This window comes from Etheostoma spectabile, chromosome 16, assembly GCF_008692095.1.
Source record: "Etheostoma spectabile isolate EspeVRDwgs_2016 chromosome 16, UIUC_Espe_1.0, whole genome shotgun sequence".
Classification (NCBI taxonomy): domain Eukaryota; kingdom Metazoa; phylum Chordata; class Actinopteri; order Perciformes; family Percidae; genus Etheostoma; species Etheostoma spectabile.
The window spans coordinates 16,906,109-16,924,430 of record NC_045748.1 but is presented as its reverse complement, the minus strand read 5'-3'; the positions used below and the strand labels follow the sequence as shown (position 1 = coordinate 16,924,430).

Genomic DNA, 18,322 nt, shown 5'->3' with positions numbered 1-18,322 from the left:
TTGGCTTCCTGTAAAATCCAGAATAGTATTTAAAATCCTTCTTCTCACCCACAAAGCTCTTTGTGGTCAGGCACCATCTTATCTTAAAGAGCTCATACTACACCACCAGACCACTGCGCTCCCAGAATCCAGGGTTACTTGTGGTTCCTAGAGTCTCCAAAAGTAGAATGGGAGCCAAGCGTTCAGCTATTAGGCTCCTCTCCTGTGGAACCAGGTTCCAATTTGGGTTCAGGAGGCAGACACCATCTCTACATTTAAAGGTAGGCTTAAGACTTTCCTCTTTGATAAAGCTTATAGTTAGGGCTGGCTCAGGTGAGTCCTAAACCATCCCTTAGTTATGCTGCTAAAGGCCTAGACTGCCGGGGGACTTCCCATGATGCACATAACACCTCTCTCCTCTTCCTTCTCTCCATCTGAATGCAATCTCATTCCATTAATGCATGTTACTAACTCGACATCTTCCCTTTCCCGGAGTCTTGTGCTCTCTCGCCCCTCTCCTCTCTCCTCCAATCACTTCCTGCAGGTATTTCTGGCGCTGGAGCTGTGGAGTCTGGATCTGTTGTTGGAGTCACCTGCTGCCTCCATGTTCCTGCTCGACACCCTCTGCTACAATTCTCCATGTCTCTTCTCTGCCTCTCTTTCTCTCTCTCTCTCTTTCTCTGACTCTGTCTGTCTCTTTCTCTCACCCCCAACCGGTAGAGGCAGATGACCGCCCACCCTGAGCCATGGTTCTGCTCAAGGTTTCTGCCTCGTAAAAGGAGGTTTTTCCTTGCCTCTGTTGCCTAGTGCTTGCTCTTGGTGGGAATTGTGGGGTTTCTGTAAATAACATCAGTATGGAGTACGGTTTAGACTTACTCTTTTTTGAAAAGCGCTGTGAGATAACTGTTGATGTGATTTGGCGCTATATAAATAAAATTAATTTGAATTGAACCCAAAACAATTGAAAATCTTTTTCAGACCCTTCTTCACAAATAGTTACATTTGCATTCTTGACTTGTAATGAAATATTTTCATCCCTTAGGGATTTAATACAATTTTCAGCACTGGGTTTAGGTACGTCAAATATATATTTTTTGCTATTAGTGCTCTAAAAAAAAATGCGTTTCTCTCAAAACGTTTTTCTTCTCGATCTCAAAACCTAAGTCTTTGCTCTCGATGCAATTTCTTGCTCATCTCAGGATTTTTCTTTTGCTGTGAAAATAATGGCATGGGCGGGGCCACGTTCCTATTGGCCAGTCGGGTGAGCACCATCTTGTCTTGGGAGTCGATCTGAATCATTATAGGCTACCATTGTCACCGGCATAGATGCGATGCCTTAGTTGAGCGCGGAAGCTAGCGTTAGCTAACTAGCAGCCAGCCAGCCCACTTCAAAATAAATAAATACACTTTTAATAGTCAAACTAAAACGCTGTCGGTGAGCTCCAACCCCACTGCCGGTAGCAGGAACAAATCTAGCTCCATATCATGGATATGTAGGAAGAGTGATGAATCATGAGGTTGAAGAAACACACAAAAATATATTAAAATTCTAGTTTATGGTAAGCATTTTAAATATAATGCTGCATGCCATGTAGCTTGACCATGGTTACCAGAAAATATGTTAAGGAAGAATCTTCATGAAGTACAGTGCACCCTGTGGTTTAGTGAGCTGTGGCACTGTGATATCACATGGCTGCGGTAAAGAAAAGTTGACTTGAGGACACACTGCCAGCAGTTGGCGCTTATAATTTAGCAGAAGAGCACACATGCGCATCATGTAGCCTGAGCTGTCATCACATAGGGACACGTGAAGTAACCACACATGTACAGTAAAAGGATCACAACTAGGCACCCCTGTCATAGCTGCAAATGTGCCCCCATACATTATTTTTTCATAACACATTACACACGGTGTTCTGCAGGCTAACTCGCCCCGTGGGTTTGCTATACAGTGTGAAGTCTGCACCTTTAAGCCTGCAGAGTGCACCGAGTTCGTGTGTCCGTAAAGGCGCACGATATGACCGAACACTGCTGACAGTCCATTTTGCCGCTTAGACTACAGTAGGACAGTATACCTACAGTAACCTGGCAGGTCCTACTAAAATGTCTGCGTCTTTAAAAAGAACTATTTGCCGAGTGGTGCATGATGTCAGGCTGCCTGCACTCTTCATTTGAGCAGCGTTCACTTCCTGCAAAGGGATAGAAGCGGGCAGAGAGAGAAAGAGAGAGTGGGATATAGAGAGATGGGGGACGAGCAGCCAAGATAGGACTGGAGTGATAGAGTGAGCCAGCGGACGAGGGGAAACCGGGGCCTGCTTCTTTTTTTTTTTTTACACCCCGCAAACTTTATAGGTTGTCCGAAGAGAAAGCCTGCCACATCTGCGCCAGCTGACAGCCGCAGTTTATGGAATAGCGACATATATCGGGTAAATATATTCCATTCTGTCTTGGCTTGATGTTTACAGTTCCTGATTTGTGTGACGCATAGGTTTTACCATGCATTATTCCCTTGCTTCTCCTTCTTTACAGGTTCGATAGGCAGCTGCACACACCGATAATCTGCTGACAGGGAATTGATTTAAATAAAACTACCAGCTAAACTAATTTAGACTCTTAAACTTTCATGAAGTAATATCGCGAAATGTGAAGGTTTTACCACGCACCACGAGGAGAGTTTAATCAGACTGATCATATTTGTAGTTCCCGAATGTTATTGTAGTCCAATTATAATGTTGGGCACCACTTTGAAACACTTAACCACAGGAAATAGTGTTGTCATTAGTTTCAACTGTATGAGTGGAGAAAGTAGCACGACATCTTGCGTCACGATGAAGCCAAAACAATTCTCCACCCATAATGCATCCATTGTCGGGCTATATGTTGCATGATTGCGACAAGGGATACTGTACACAAATCAATTGAAGTTGCTGGTGTTGTCAGGGCCAAAATTCCACTAGTGAGTATAATCCAATAGGCAGCTGGTTTCTCAAATCCTCAACCATAATCATTTTCCTTGTATTTAAATTCCCAACACTGTTGATATATATATATATATATATATATATATATATATATATATATATATATATAGATATATAAATGATGGTTATGTTTTTAAACTCTTGCCTTAGTACAGGATACGTAACACTAAGCGCTCTATAACATAAAAAAGACATGATATAGGCTATTAAATATCCGTGCTGTGAGGATTGTGAACCAAAGTGGATCAAGAAATTTAAAATAATTGTGTGAAATATGTTTAGTAAAATCAAGAGTGATTGGAATGTTAAGATTACATTTAAAAAGTTAAAACAAATATCATTTGTACACTTTACTGTCAGGTAAGGTCAGATGTGTCAGTTGTGGCTCTTTCGACCTTAGCTGAACCTTGGAGGAGTCATATACATGCAATACGTCCCCCCCCCCCCCCCCCCCCCCCCCCCTGCTCCTGTGTATACAGGTGCAGTGTGAGTGTTTCTAGCCAGTATGTTTGTGGCAATTTTCTTCATTTCCTGTCACTTTCCTTCCCTCCCACATGTGCTATTTCTCTCTATCACCCTTCTTATTCTCTAGTCTGCCATCAAGCAGCGTGTTTGTTCTCAAGATGACTAAGAAAAAAAAATTGCAAGTTGGTTATGGTCTATATTTTTTTTATCTATAAGTGTGTAACTCTACAGTAGCTTCCTGGTCCCGGCCAGGTGTCGCACAGGTTGGAAGTTGAAACGACAGCTTTCCTTATAGAGTCATATGAATCATGTAAGTAGCGTAGTGTGAAGTGTGTAGCGTTCCTCACCATTTTACAGTTTTGAAGAATCCTACTTCAGAGTGTTTGAGCGTTTTAGTGCCCATCTGTTTCTGCCTCCACCATGTAGAAATATCATGGGGGAAAACAAGATGTATTATACTTTCCTTTTGGGCAACTAAAACAGTATGACTCCATACCTGCCAGCACTAAGGCAACGCAAAGACCGCTTTTGTCAAAGTAGTTCATGATGTCCCCCCCTCCTCCCAATATGGGGAAATCTGTTTGGGGTAATTGGAGTTTGTGCTGCCAGGTTTCTATCTTCAGTGTTAACACAACATACATGGAAAATGTGGGAAGTTTTTATCTTTCTCTCTATACGGAGGCCTTCCACCAACTTGTCTTTGACTTGGATGTCCGCCAAAGGGTTGTGATGGCTCTCAACAGCTGTATTGGTCTGTGTGTGCATGTTAGCGTGTGTGTGTATGTGTGTGTGTGCTCTTGCTGTGTCCCGGGATGCCCTTCCTCCATAGGCCTCACATTATACAGCATTCCACAAGGGGGCCTCTGGCTGTGTGCAAGTGGGGAGTGTCAAGGAGAGAGAACGACAACACAGTTTCAAATATAACCGATGCGGATACTGACAGGGAAGGTGAAAAAGGGAGAGAGTACAGCGACTGTGAGAGTCTTGCCTCATTTAGAGTATTGCGTCATCTCTTGTTATACCCATAAATAAAGAAGAGTTGATGTTGCCTCGACATATTGATACACTGTAACAAAAAAACAAGCTCCAAAGCTTTTGTAAGAGACCCATAAAGGTGATTTCCACCCTTTAATTCTTAGACTGCACATATTTTAGAACAACAGTAACACACTTTATTGATCCAAACTACATTTAAAACCTGGAGTTTTTGTCCCGATGGCTGCTTAATTTGCTGTGTGTGTGTGTGTGTGTGTGTGTGTGTGTGTGTGTGTGTGCGTGTGTGTGTGTGTGTGTGTGTGTCTTCATGCTGAGTGCATTTTTTATCTGCACTGTATATGCGTGTATACTCATGTGGGGAGTGTGTTTATGTCTGTTTGATTTTTCTTTCCTGAGATGGTGATGAGTCATTGCTGATGGTATGCGATACAGGGAACTAGTCATACATCATATTCTCATACATCTTCTACATAGAACTGCTGCTGCTGGTGCTGCTGGTGTGTTCAGACTTGTTGGTTGCTGTTAATGGAACGGAAATTCGAGCAGGTTAACTGTGAAGAAATGTCTTAATACTGAATGTAATGTCAACAAAGTGAGAAATGTGAATTGCATATTTTATTAGAAGCTGATTCTAATTATATCTACATTTCCTGGACCAATCAGTTGGCCTGCACTGCAGCACACAGTAGCCTAGTTTCTAATTGACTGTGTAGGTTTCAAGGTGGTTTTGTCTTGAAGTGGCAACAATTAAAATCTGAGTGTAAATTATACTTAACTATTTCCAGGTTTGCATGGCAATGGTTCTGTTTGGCCAACATGCACATGTTTTCTAAGGTAATTTTTCCTCTTGCGGCATTTTTCATAGAGCACTAAAACTATTTAATGTACCGCAGAGAAGGAAAATAAGGTTTGGTTCTCTTCTTAGTGAGGTGATAGGTCTGTCAATATGATAGTAGTTCAGTAAAATGCTTGGTAAGTCGGTACATTTCAATGTTCGCCATCCAAAAGGTTTGAAAGATACAAACAGAGGAAGAGTACTATACTTAACTCAATGTGTGGGTTTAAAGGGATATACATTCTCCTGAAATGCAGATGGATAGTAAGTTGAAGGCCCCCGTGACCTTGCCTTGTCCTCATATTTTCTTATCAAAGCCAAAATGAAGTTGAGAGTCACATCAAATCAGATTGACTGCTAAATCTGTGAATTTGGCAGCGTTGCTAAAAAAATTAATTAACTTAGATAAACTTAATTACATTCAAATGAACAATGTTTCCCTAGTCTGTCTTCTAACTGATACACAGTAGCTGCACGGCAGGTAACCTGCATCCATAGTAAAGAATGTTTGATCAGGAAGACAGAAAATAATAAAAACAAGTAAAGAACAGCCTTCAATGATATGAACATGTAAGACATAATCAATAAAGATGGCAATGGAAGATTTGCATTTTACCTGCATTATTTCACAGCCAAGCTACATGTTTTTGATGTAAAATGTGATTGCCAAAGCCACAAAAGAGGGTTGGGCACTTCCTCAAATTCACTGCTCATTTAATATGTAATGTAGCAGACTTTGTTTCTTGGAATTCAGTACTACCCTTTGTTAATCCCCTAGCTTTAGCCTCACTTTAAGAACACACAGATTTAAGGATTTAAAAAAGGCAAAATAATAATTTGTAAATCAAATCCTAATCCTGTGTTACCTTGAATTATGTTCTTCATTCACTGTGGAGCCACGTAAGTAGACAATTTTTCTTTCAACAATTCAGGGTAACAAAGGGTTAGTAATTGATATACAAATGTATTGTATGTACTGTATGTATGTATGTACGTATGTATTTATGTATGCATGTATTTAGGTATGCATGTATATCTTCCTTTCAAATGAATTTCTTATTCCCCCAGTGGATTGTAACCCACGCATCAATGTAGCTAATGGGCTAGGTCTCATCTGCTACCATTTAATTTAATTTTTGTGATGTACTGTGCACAAAAACATGGGTACAGTCTATCTATGTACATACTGAAATACAGAAACGTGGGAAAAATAATGAGGAAGAAAATGAAAGAAAGAAAGGATCAGCAAAAGCCATTAGGAATCGAGAAAGGTAACTGATTTGGGCTGCTTTGGCTTGCTACGTGCTTTTCAGGAAGCCTTCCAAGAATTTAGACAATGAACAGTAAACATGGCATGTTCCTCATAACAATTCCACATTAGATCTCAAAGATCACGTGGCTATTTTTCTCAGAATTGACTGCGCCCACACCACACACATTGCAGATAACTGTAGCAGCTAAATCTCATTTACCCTGTGTATGTACTGTACTTACACTTGACAAGGAGCTCTCACAAACTGACAAATGTGCAGACTCTCTCTCTCTCTCTCTCTCTCTCTGGCTCTCTGGCTCTCTATTTCTCTCTCCCTCTCTAGCTCGCTTTCTCACTCTGTCTCAGAGATTTCTGGTAAGTGACATGTTTGGCCGTTGGCATAGTGCCTAGCAAGATCACATGGCATGAATGTCGTGCCTGTGTTATTTGAGTGTGAGTGTGTGTGTGTGTTCATGTCTGCATTTGTGCTTGAGTTTAAAAAAAAAAAAGAAAAGAAAAGAAAGGGAGCATGTGCACATTTGATTGTTCCAAGTATTTTCAGCATGAATAGGAGCACGTAGCCATAGCAGAGAATTACACAGTGCCAAGAAGTATGACGAGGATATATTTCTAATACAGTCATGAGATTGCATTCTTAAACTGGATAGAAAATTAGATTTTGCACAATAATACGTCATAGTCAAAGCTATTTAAGCACATTAAAAATTCATGAAGGTTATGTAGCCGTATAGAGAGCTTATTTCACTTGTGATACTATGCATCAGGGGCGATTCTGAAAAGCTTAAAAGGTTTCCAAGTTGTTCATACTGACTGTAATCATTCTGTATTAACTGGTACTTAAATTCCATTTCTGGGAACCATGGTTGAACTCCTTTTGTGTATTTAATTCACAGTTTGTCTGGGCGCACGCCCATAAGGTCACTGGCAATCACTTAAATATTTTTAGAGAGGAATGTGTGCGCTTAAATCAAACTTTGAGTATCTTTGCAAAGGTTTTATTGTAACTGAAGATAGTAGTCGGATACATTTTCTCAAATCCTTAGCATTTCAGCGAGGGGGACACTACATTTACTGTGAAAGTCAAACCTATAATTCGGTGGGATGACGCACACGGGCATGCACAAACACACACACACGCATTCACAAACATAAATAAACGCCACAGAATCATGCCGATACATTCACTTAGACAGAAGTAGAGAGAGAGAGAGAGAGAGAGAGAGAGCACACACCCACTGTGGATGGCATTTTTCCTTGCAGCCCACCTCAATTTTCCATGCCATTTTGCTGTCTGCTGTAAATAATTAAATTGCTGCAAACTTCAACCCTCTCTCAAGACTTGTAGCAGTAAACAAAGCTTGCTAATTGGTGCATAAGGTAGTAAGTGAGGAAAGCAAATAGGCTGACCCCTTCTCTGTGGCGATGATCTGTCCTGTATGTGCTCTTCATGGCTTAACAACCTGGCAGAATACCGGTAGGAGCCAGTGGAAAAAGACAGGAATCTAAGGCGGGTAGCTTGTACTACCCCTCAACCCTTCCCATTTTCACAGCTAACATGCGTTAGCAATTATTGCTAACTCACAGCATAACCTACTTGATGTTTTCATTACATGTGCGTTCCCTGCAGAAGGTGAAAGCCACTCTGACTTGAAATTTTGCCCCGACTTTTATTGGTTTGTAATATATTAAAATGCTAGAAATGGCATTTGTGGTTATTCTGAAGGCAACAATTCATTTTATCATCCATTGATGTACAATGTACAGTTTTTTGTTGTTGCCAAAAGTTAGATGAGAGGATTAATACAGCTCTCTTATCTGTCTGTTCAGTATGTAGCTGCAGCCATGAGATGGTTAGTGCAACTATAAGTAAGCCCAAAAACTAGACTGGCAAAGTAAAAAAAGAAAAGAAGAAAAAAAAAATCTGCCTATCCCTCCTCAAAAAGCTCACTATTTAATACGCTATGTCTTGTTTATTTCATCCATACAAAAAACGCTGGTTGGAAATCACTATGCCAAGAAATAGTCCAGCACATAAACCCCTGTAAAACCACAACTTGTTTTTATGATATTTTATATGTTCGTTTAGTTCAATGTTTTGCGCACGCCAATTACATACAAGGTAAATACAAAGAGGCAAACAGACACAAATTTGCACTTGCCGATCAAATGATGCATGTGAATTACTAGGACTGCAGTTGAAAATAGCTACTAGCTAACACTGGCTTATTTACAGAAATGTTGATTAATGTGCATTGTCCTAATCAAATAAATAAATCTTGAATAGTGTCAATCCATCAGCAAATCAAAATGACCTGACTTTAAAAGTTAAAAAACAAACAAAAAAAACATGATGTTATCTCCTTAAGAAGGACTTTGTATGCCTTTGTACAGGATCTTGCAATAGTAAGGAAGTGTTCCTTTTGTAACTGGAACTGTCACATGTTTAAGCAATAATAATTCACTCATCCTCACCTGACCCCCATCTACATATGTACAAATAACTGTGCATAGGACTTTTGTGCTTCCTCATGTTGTTTACTCAATTCAGACTTGAGACAGAGATAAACGAGCTCTGTTTGCATAGGTCAGCTAGGCCCCTTTTCAGAGTGTGATCAGGTTAACCAAGGTGGCATGTTATTTGAGCACATGTATGCTAGCTTAGTCTGGTGTGCTGACTGGAAGTTTCTTAGGTCACAGTGTGTGTGTGTGTGTGTGTGTGTGTGTGTGTGTGTGTGTGTGTGTGTGTGTGTGTGTGTGTGTGTGTGTGTGTGTGTGTGTGTGTGTGTGTGTGTGTGTGTGTGTGTGCGTGTGTGTGCGTGTGTGTGTGTGGGCGAAGGGGGTCGGCTTGTGGTGGTGTGTGTGCGGGGCGGGTATGCACTCAAAATAAATGTGTATGTAATGCTGTGCACTTGAACAAACAGTCTTTTATGATACATTGTAACCCAAGACCATGTTATTAATTTTATCATTTGAAATGCTGCATGTCATGAGACTTTCTTTTGATTCACCTACCCTGATCATATCAAACTGCATTTTGTTCCCCCACTGTTTTTTCTACGTTTGCATGAAAGAGAATGAATTAAAGCATTCCGTCTGCTCTGATTGAAAAATGTACATGGGGCACTCAGTAGATGTGGGCACTGCTCTCCCTGTGTGTCTTTGTGTGGGTGTGAATTTGTGTATGCCTGTCTGTAGACAGTGGGGCACTGATGCTGAAAGATGTGTCCTCATTTTTGCATTGCACTGGGCTCCTCTGGCGGTCATGTTGGGCCGCTCTGATGTCACGCATGTGTCACTGCAAAACAACAGCGCGGGCTTATCAAAATGGAATCTTTATCCTCTCCATATCTCCCCCTTCTTTCTACTTGTGTGTCACTCTCTTCCTGTCACTCACTCTGTTATTCACTGTGCTATATGCACTGGAAACTTTAACATACAATTTGTCATTCAAGCTCCCCCCACACCCCCCACACCCTACACCCCACCTACCCACCCCTCATGAGGCAGGAGAAAAGCAGCTACTTTGCTGGAAGGAATTAAATGCTGCCTTCACACTTCTGGTTCCACAATCCTATCAGAGCACAACCTCATTTTTTTTTTTTTTTTTTAATTCCTCTAACCTTGCCTGTTTGATTGACATTCTTGCTGTAGCTGCTATCCAACATGTTTAATTGTTCTTGGATGAACATCTACTTACATAACATGTCACACTCTTCCAACATGTTAATACTTATAGACTTTTACAGCTGAAATCAGACAAGTCTAGAACTTGCAAAGCCCTTTAGTCTCATGGATTGAGCATATGTTAGGGAAGGGTAGGAAAGGACAGGCCTTCTAACAATGTTAGATATATCTTTTGATATTTTGTTGGATAGCAAACTAGTTATTCTTTTCAAGGCACACCCCTCAAAATTTCTGTTAAGTACAGCAAATTTCAGATTACTTAAATGTTATGGCATTTTTCCAGTACATAGCACCTGCTCGATTCGACTCTACTTTTTTGTTTTTCCATTATGAAAACAAAGTACCTAGTATCTTGTGGTCTAGAGGACTTGGATCGATGAGGCTGTGAAATTGATAAATAACTTAACATTTTTTAGGCTTTTTTTTTTTTTTTTTTTAAACACTTTAGCCTAACATTCTTGTTATCGGTTTGAAACTCCCCTAGCAAATCAAATAGTCTCTTTGAGGTTTAAATGTCTGGAAAGTCCCCACCCGTCCGTAGAATCATCGAAGTTCCTTGGATGAGTTTAAAAAGCAAATTTTTGCTTGCGTTGGCTTCTAGATAGCATTTGACCTGGATGACTAAGAATCTTAGGCCTAGTCCACATGTTAACGTTTAAAAAAAAAGTTTTTTCTTTGTTTGATAGAACCCCAGTCAAGCAATGAAGATGATGTTGGCCAGTCAAAATCCTGAAAAATAGCTCTTACTGAAATACTACCTACCAACTAAAAGTCTGACGGTCTTCTTCGAGACTTGCGGGGTCTGTGTTGCGGCATTGTTGGATTATGTAGCAGTGACCTTAGTAGAGAACAAACGGCATTTCTAAAAGTCTTCACCTCTGGGCGGAGTTTTTCAAAAGCTCGGTTTACACTGACATGAAACACAGTTTTTGTTTTGGTGAAAGGCCGAAAAGCACAGAAAAAGCGTCATATTTATAAATGCCTATGTACGTGTGGACTAGATTTGCCTTTTTTTTTTTAAACATGCATGCAGGCCAAATTTCACTGTGGTGTTTTGTTGCGATTAAGCTGCTTGCTAAATGTCCGCTAGCCATTGGCTAATTTATGCAGCACTATGTCATCCATCTCAGCCAAGAACAGAGAAATGTGGATGTGGATGTCAATACAGGCTGAGGATTCATTTCCACACACTGCGTCTGTAGTCACTTGTCAGACAGTCTGGCAAAAACGCAGGTCTTTCCGTTTGTTTGGAATGCCTGAGGAAAAAGTTAAGTCTGAATGAACTTTGGGAGAAAAGGTAGCCAACGTTAACTGGCTATCAGACCCGTCAGTCGCACTGTGCAAGTCCCGTAATTTAAAAACATTTGAAGCACTATTAAGGTAAAAAACAAAAACACGCACTGATCTGCCGAGGATTTTGTGTGTCACAAAAGGTGACTGTGTCCTGCAATAACAAAGCAGTCGCTTTAGCTCTCGCTTCGTTGCCTTTTATTTTTTCACATTTTCTATGAAATAAAGCTGCCTTCAAGTGCGGTCAGAATTGTTTGTTTCCCCCACAGCTCTAGTGAAGACAAACTACAAAATATTAGGATGTTTGATTTATCTGAAAACCAAGACAAAAATGTCAATAAACAGCAACATTTGTTTTAAACGAACATGACATCGTTTGTTAAAATTAGGCTGATCACGGTGTTCCCTAGCTGTAGGTAGGTGGGCCAACTTTTGTGGCCAATTTTTTGTATCAGTGCATGCATTGTTTTAGTCCGTTACAACACCGGCAGCAATTGTAGTCCTGCATGGTCTCTGCGGCTATGTAGCGGTGCTTTGGCTGTCCACCCAATATAGTCCCAAGTCAATATCTGCCTAGGTCTAGTATTTATCTGCACTGCTATTTGTACTCGTCGTGAATACGCAGGCCACAAGAAGTAATTAGTTTTTTTTTGTTTTTTTTTTGGCTCACTTTTACTCACAACATGCTAACGGGCAACATAGGATTCCATTCACTATGTTAAGCAAACTAGCGGTGGTGCTGCCAGTGTTGCACCGGGCTAAAACAATGCATGCACTGAGACAAAAAGTGCATTGGCCCACAAATCTACAGCTAGGTGAGACCGTGATAAGCCCTATTTCAACAAACAGTGGCATATTCCTTTACCTCTAAATCCATCTATTAAACAGATTCATATTAAAAAACTGACACTTTGTTCTAATCAAAAGAGATTTCACCTTCGCATTACTGACTCCAAAATGTCAGCTTCACCATGGAGGCTTCAATAGTGGAACATTTCATTGTACATACTCTAGTATGTACGGTGACACTTTTTCTTACCCACTCCATTCACATGGTGTCTCTTTTCTGTATAGTACATGCGTGTGCAGAATCACCACTCATAGGCTTTTATTTCATTCTGATATATCCTACTTCACTGTCCTGTGCACCATGAAAATCAAATCATGTTTGGAACAAATGCATACAGAGTGTCACCACTGAAACACATACACTCACAAACACACAGACCTCCTGTGAAATTTAATCTAATTGTAGTCCGTGTGTGACAGTCAGTGACACTCAGCAGGCCATCTTATGGCCCTTGTTGTCCGCAGATCAAGGTCATGCTAAGGAGGAGGATATCAGTAGGGTTTTAGGGCCCTTTCAAACAAAGTGCAAGTAGTTGTTTAAATCTGCTGTGTTTTAGCATACTTGTGTATCAGATGTCTTGTGGCCAGGAGTGCTAGCACAGCAGTGACACACCTGCTTTGTAAGTGTACTTGCAAGAATAAATTATCAAGGAGCTCTAAAAGCAGGCATCAACTAAAGCCAATTAGCTCCTTCTTAAACTTGTACACTCTCACTCCACAATCACAGTTAATGAGGGAGTACATTTCAGATGCCACAAAGGATTCTCCCGAGAATAAACCCGATATCGGCAGAAGGCAGGAGTTCAACACTCCTACTGTGATGTCAAGGGCAAATTAAGTTTGTTTTAGTTCACTTTTTCTGTAGATGAATACAGTTTTTCTGCAATCAGACCTACGTAGCAAAAACAAATTGAGTCTAGAACAGCTTTGCAATAAACCATACTCTCATAAAGGTAGGATATGGAAAAGGAAATAATCCTCTAATTGACACTAATTTGCATATAGTCTCTAACTTTACAATCAGACTATAGTTAATTATGCCAAGCATACCAAAATTGACACCAATATCAGTTTGCTCTTCATTGATTATTTATTTTCAAACAGGCAAATCTGCCTGAGCCCATCAGGCAAATCTGCCTAAGCCCATCAAAACTGATACTTTGCTTGCATAAGATAAGTGTGCGCCAGCATGTAATTTAGGGCCCTCAGGCTCATGGAAAACATACAGTTCTGTGTTACGCTTTGGACACCCACCAGTCACATGGCGGCTCGGAGCTGATGCCAATGTAAAGGATTTATTAAAAAGAAACTGTTCCAAAGAAAGAGACATCACATGGCAGTCATGGTACTGTATCATTCTGCCTACACAGACCAATGCTGCTGCTTAACATACTAACCTAGTCATTCTGCTGATGACCCCTGAATCATTTCTTGTTTTGGTGGACTCATTCTTCCCTCCTTTTCTTCCTGTGCTACTTACGTGGCTTCCTTTTAAGTTGGAAATAAGGGGGAATTTTCAGTCTTGTGTCAGTGTTTGTTCAAAATCTCTCAGCCTTGCGTGAGTCCTGGGCCTGAGTTTCCCTGCTGCTCTAACGTCACACTTATGTGTTGCTATAAACTGAATGACCTGCTGGCCCCTGCAGTTCTGCAATATGAGCTTAGTATTACCAAAAAAAAATCCAAATGCCTTTGTCATTTTAACACTTTCCCTGTTCTCGTGTTACACTGTATTCTCTAAAGCCTTTCCTGTGTCTATAGCAGGATTTCTTTTTTTTCTTCAGAAAATGGCAGTCTTAGAAGCTTCCGTGGTGAAGCTGACATTTTGGAGTCAGTAATGTGGAGGTGGAATCTCTTTTGATTAGAACAAATGGTCAGTTTGTTGATGTCACTTGGCTTCATCTGTTGCCTTGCTCGGACAAGCAAACACCAAATTCAAACATTTGAAATGAAATTACAACACATACAAGTATAAGTTATTGGACATTCTGATCAAGTTTTGAATGATAATATTATTGATACAGACAATCAGGTCTATTTCAATCAGGCCTATTAGTATTTTTATTTATTTTTTCCCAGCATTTTGTATTTTTTTTGTTTTGGCCTCAACAGCTCTTTACTCATCCAGAAGTCTTTTTTTCTCTATCACTCCGCCTGATTTCCCTATTCCTCTCTAACTCTCTTCTCCGTGTGACTGAGTTTTGTCAACTTCTGTCTTGTTCTTTTCTATTTGCATTTTTCACACACCTTCTTTCTGTCCTATCGCCTTGTGTTCATCTATCTCCTCTTTTCCACCCCTCCCCCATTTTTGGCTCTCTCAATCTAATCACCCCTTATGTACTTTTTAATTTGTCTCCCTCTTCTATCTCTATCTCTGTATCTCTCAACTATGTGCCTAAAAACCATCATGTATATTCAAGTGTATGTGGGTTGATATGTTTCTGTGTATGGATGTGTGCAGCAATCCCGATGTCCTAGTCAACAGAGTTTGGTGTGATGTACCGTAGTATCCGCTGCTACTGTTTGTTTGTTTACCTCCCACAGCCACTTGGAGTTCATTAGCAATGCATTTGCCTCAGGAGGATCATCCACACACAGTCACACATGCACACACACAGACATGCTCTTCCTCTCTTTGCCACCGTCTGGTTTTCTCTCATGCCCATCACCAGAGCTACAAGCTAAACTGACAGGTAGTCCATCGTAAGCACAACTTTGTGATTGATAAAGTCTCCTATCATTTGTGAAACGTCCGATATGCATGTGCACGGTGAGGTTGTTAACCTGCTGCAGTGCTTTCCACAATGCTGCTTTTATGTAGGCTATTTGCTGCTTTACCTTATAAGACGATCATATACGAATACAGTACATGGGCTACAATACGGTTCTGGGACACGATTCAGTTTGATTCTGTGTTGTAACGATTCTGTGCTATTTGGTGCGATTCTATAAAAGAAGCATTGCCCATCTTCAAATAAATACATATTTTGTAAAAAGGACCGGGGAATAGCAAAGCTAGGACATGCTAATAGTGTAACTTCATTGGCTAGCCACATAACCAAATGACATACACGGCCCCATGTTAAATCAAACAGCCTCCTTGCTGCTGTAATCTTAGAGACAGTAACTCAACTATAGGTCCACCTTACACAGCCATTGTGAACACCCCATAATAATCATAAAGTATTACGCGTATCTTCGATGATACAACCAGATACCAATTCATATCGGGGAATCTTTACACCCCTAATTGATGTTATTGTTCATTTTCACAAATGACAATTGAGCTTTTGACGGATATACTAAATAATATAACCACATTTATCAAATTACAAAAATGATTAATGTGACAATACAGGTCTCAAACTGCAAGTGTAACTGAATTACATATAATCATATTCAGAACATCTACAAAAGCCGTTATGGCTGTCATGATTAATAACAAGCTATGTGTTCGGATGAAACTGAACACAGCCCACATAGCCTAGTTCCAAGTATCAGGTTTTATAATTGATGTTGTTCAATTAATTTGCGGTGTGTCCACTGCCTCGCTGTTGGCCTCTTGAAAAGCTTGAAACAAGCTGTGAACACAACCCTGAAATGATCATCTCTTCGTAAATAGGGCTAACTTGTTAGCATGCTGTTGCCTTTTTACACATCCAACAGATTCAGAGACGCATTATTGGGTTTTATTTGGAGTCGTGTTTCTGTACATTAAGCCAGTAAGTCCAATTTTCACTTTCCTTTTAGCTCTGTTTTTGGTGTCTACAGACTCCTGAGAAAAATAGGTCTCTAATGTTCACCAGCTAGCTGCTAACTTTCTATGTCTGCTTTTTGGTGCTGGGCAGGTAGGTGACAATGGGTTTATCAAGTATGATTTGCATAAAATACCTCTCTGCTGTAAACTAGTAGTAAACTAATTAAGTTACAGGCCAGAAAAGAAAAAAATGACGCGCTACCTTTTACCTGAATGGAAACACTAACACAGGATTTTTCTCTGTAAAATCAAACCTGGGCAAAAGCTTCACTAAAACTATATCAAAATAGCATTCTTCCTCTATTAGTCTCGTTTGCTGTTACATGTCATGTCTGATCATCAGATGAAAAATTATAAAGTTTCAGAAACATATAAAAGTTTCATATGGTCACTTTAATGGAAATAACCCGAAGTTCAACAAATCAATCAGCTTACCTTCCAGTCCAAAAATTCCAAAAAACTGTACTATATTAATCAGGACAAACAAATCAGCTCAAGAAATTAATTCTCAAGTGCTGATGTATTAAAAGAATACTACTAAACTAATTGTGACAAGATGACTTTATATTTACATTGTCATTTTTACAGTATGTTGCCACAGACACCATTGTACCGTTAGTTAAACCTGAAATTCAGCCACTTTTTCTTTTTTCCTACTCAGACCACAAGTTATATTATTGGTGCATTTTGAGTGAATTCAAGTGGAAAGATACCAGACAATATTCAGCCCACAACAAATAATTTCATAGTTGTCTGTTTGTTACATAACTGCATGAATCATAGCGAGTTTTTTTTTTTCTAAGATGATTTTGATCCTGACTATGTGCAGACAACTTCACCCAGCAGGGACTTTACACAGAGAATAATGTTGCATTATAAGCAGTGATAAGCAGCCTCTCTCACTCTTTCTTTCTCTCTCGACATCCCATAATGCTACTGAGACAGACTCCGGCAGACACCCGCTCAGTCCCGATTGGTAGAACTGTTGCCAGGGAGCGTTGCCGTCTCAACGTGGATAGAATCTGTTGTCTGGTACACTTTAGACATGAGAACAACTGCAGGATCTGAATATTTATAACGAGGGAACTGTTCATATTGAGATTGTATAGAGGCAACATAAGCAGGAGAGGAAGGAGCTGTTCCTATTCAGCTCACTTCATACATTTCTTATCTGTATTTGTCCTCTAAATGTATGTTTATCATAGTTGGGTTTGACACAAACTTAACTTCAAGATTCAACTTAATTGAACTGTTCCATAAAGTACTAAATGGCAAAAACATGAATCATAACTGTGTATCACTTTTAGTGTCCTGTTTGAATGTTTTCCGTTTGTCATTTGGTAGATAGCTACAGTGTAACTAGTAATTGAATCGGGGTGTGTGTGTGTGTGTTGTGTGGGTGTGGTGTGTGTGTGTGTGGTGTGTGGTGTGTGTGGTGTGTGTGTGTGTGTGTGTGTGTGTGTGGGTGTGTGTGTGTGTGTGTGCCATCTGGCGAATCGTTTAATTTCTTCATATTATTTAAAAGTGTCTGGACCTGCTGCTACGGTTAATAACTGTGTGCGTAGGTATGAGTGCTTGATTAAAATGGATGTAACACTTTCGAACAAAGCAGACAACAGCAATCTGAACAGCAATTAGATCTCATATCTCTACTCATAAACTATGCCGGCCCTCACGCACACACACACACACACACCTAACATACAGTGCCAAAAGTCACAGCCATGTATATAATGATGATTATAAAAACACGCCTTGGCATGCAAGAAACTTTGACATGGAAATGTAAACACACAGAGATAAATGAGAACACAAGCAGCAGAGTGGGCACACACGCACACACACACACACACACACACACACACACACACACACAATCACCCGTTAGCCAGTGAGTGAGTTCATTCCTTATGTATATTTTTTCAGCACGGATGTGCAAAGTCTATATTTGATGCAGGCAGAAGGAGGGTGCAATTTCCGTGTGAATGTTTGTGTGTGTAAATTATGCCCGTTTGAATGTGTTGGCTTTTCTTCATAATGTACATGCATATTGTTCATTCAAATTCATTCATGCATACATTTACATGAACATGCGGCTGTGTATATGTGCAGTGTGGCACACCGCCGTCCTGTCTGCCTGACTCAACATATTCTCTGTTCACTCTTCTTTGCTCTTTCACTCTCCCTCCCTCTTCCTCTTTTCCGTCAGTCGTCCC

The 18,322-nt window shown here is 40.2% G+C and overlaps 1 protein-coding gene across 2 annotated transcripts in view; it reads left to right on the top strand.

The window, feature by feature from the left end:
- Positions 1–1,970: 1,970 nt before the first annotated feature.
- The window catches only part of nacc2 (NACC family member 2), a 28,457-nt gene continuing 12,105 nt past the window's right edge, over positions 1,971–18,322 (top strand). The window contains exons 1-2 of one of the 2 annotated variants that reach the window (XM_032539954.1): positions 1,971–2,405; positions 6,852–6,883. The gene's annotated coding sequence lies outside the window, so the exon portion shown is untranslated. The remainder of the gene's footprint in view (positions 2,406–6,851; positions 6,884–18,322) is intronic. The other variant, XM_032539953.1, reaches the window with a different exon arrangement.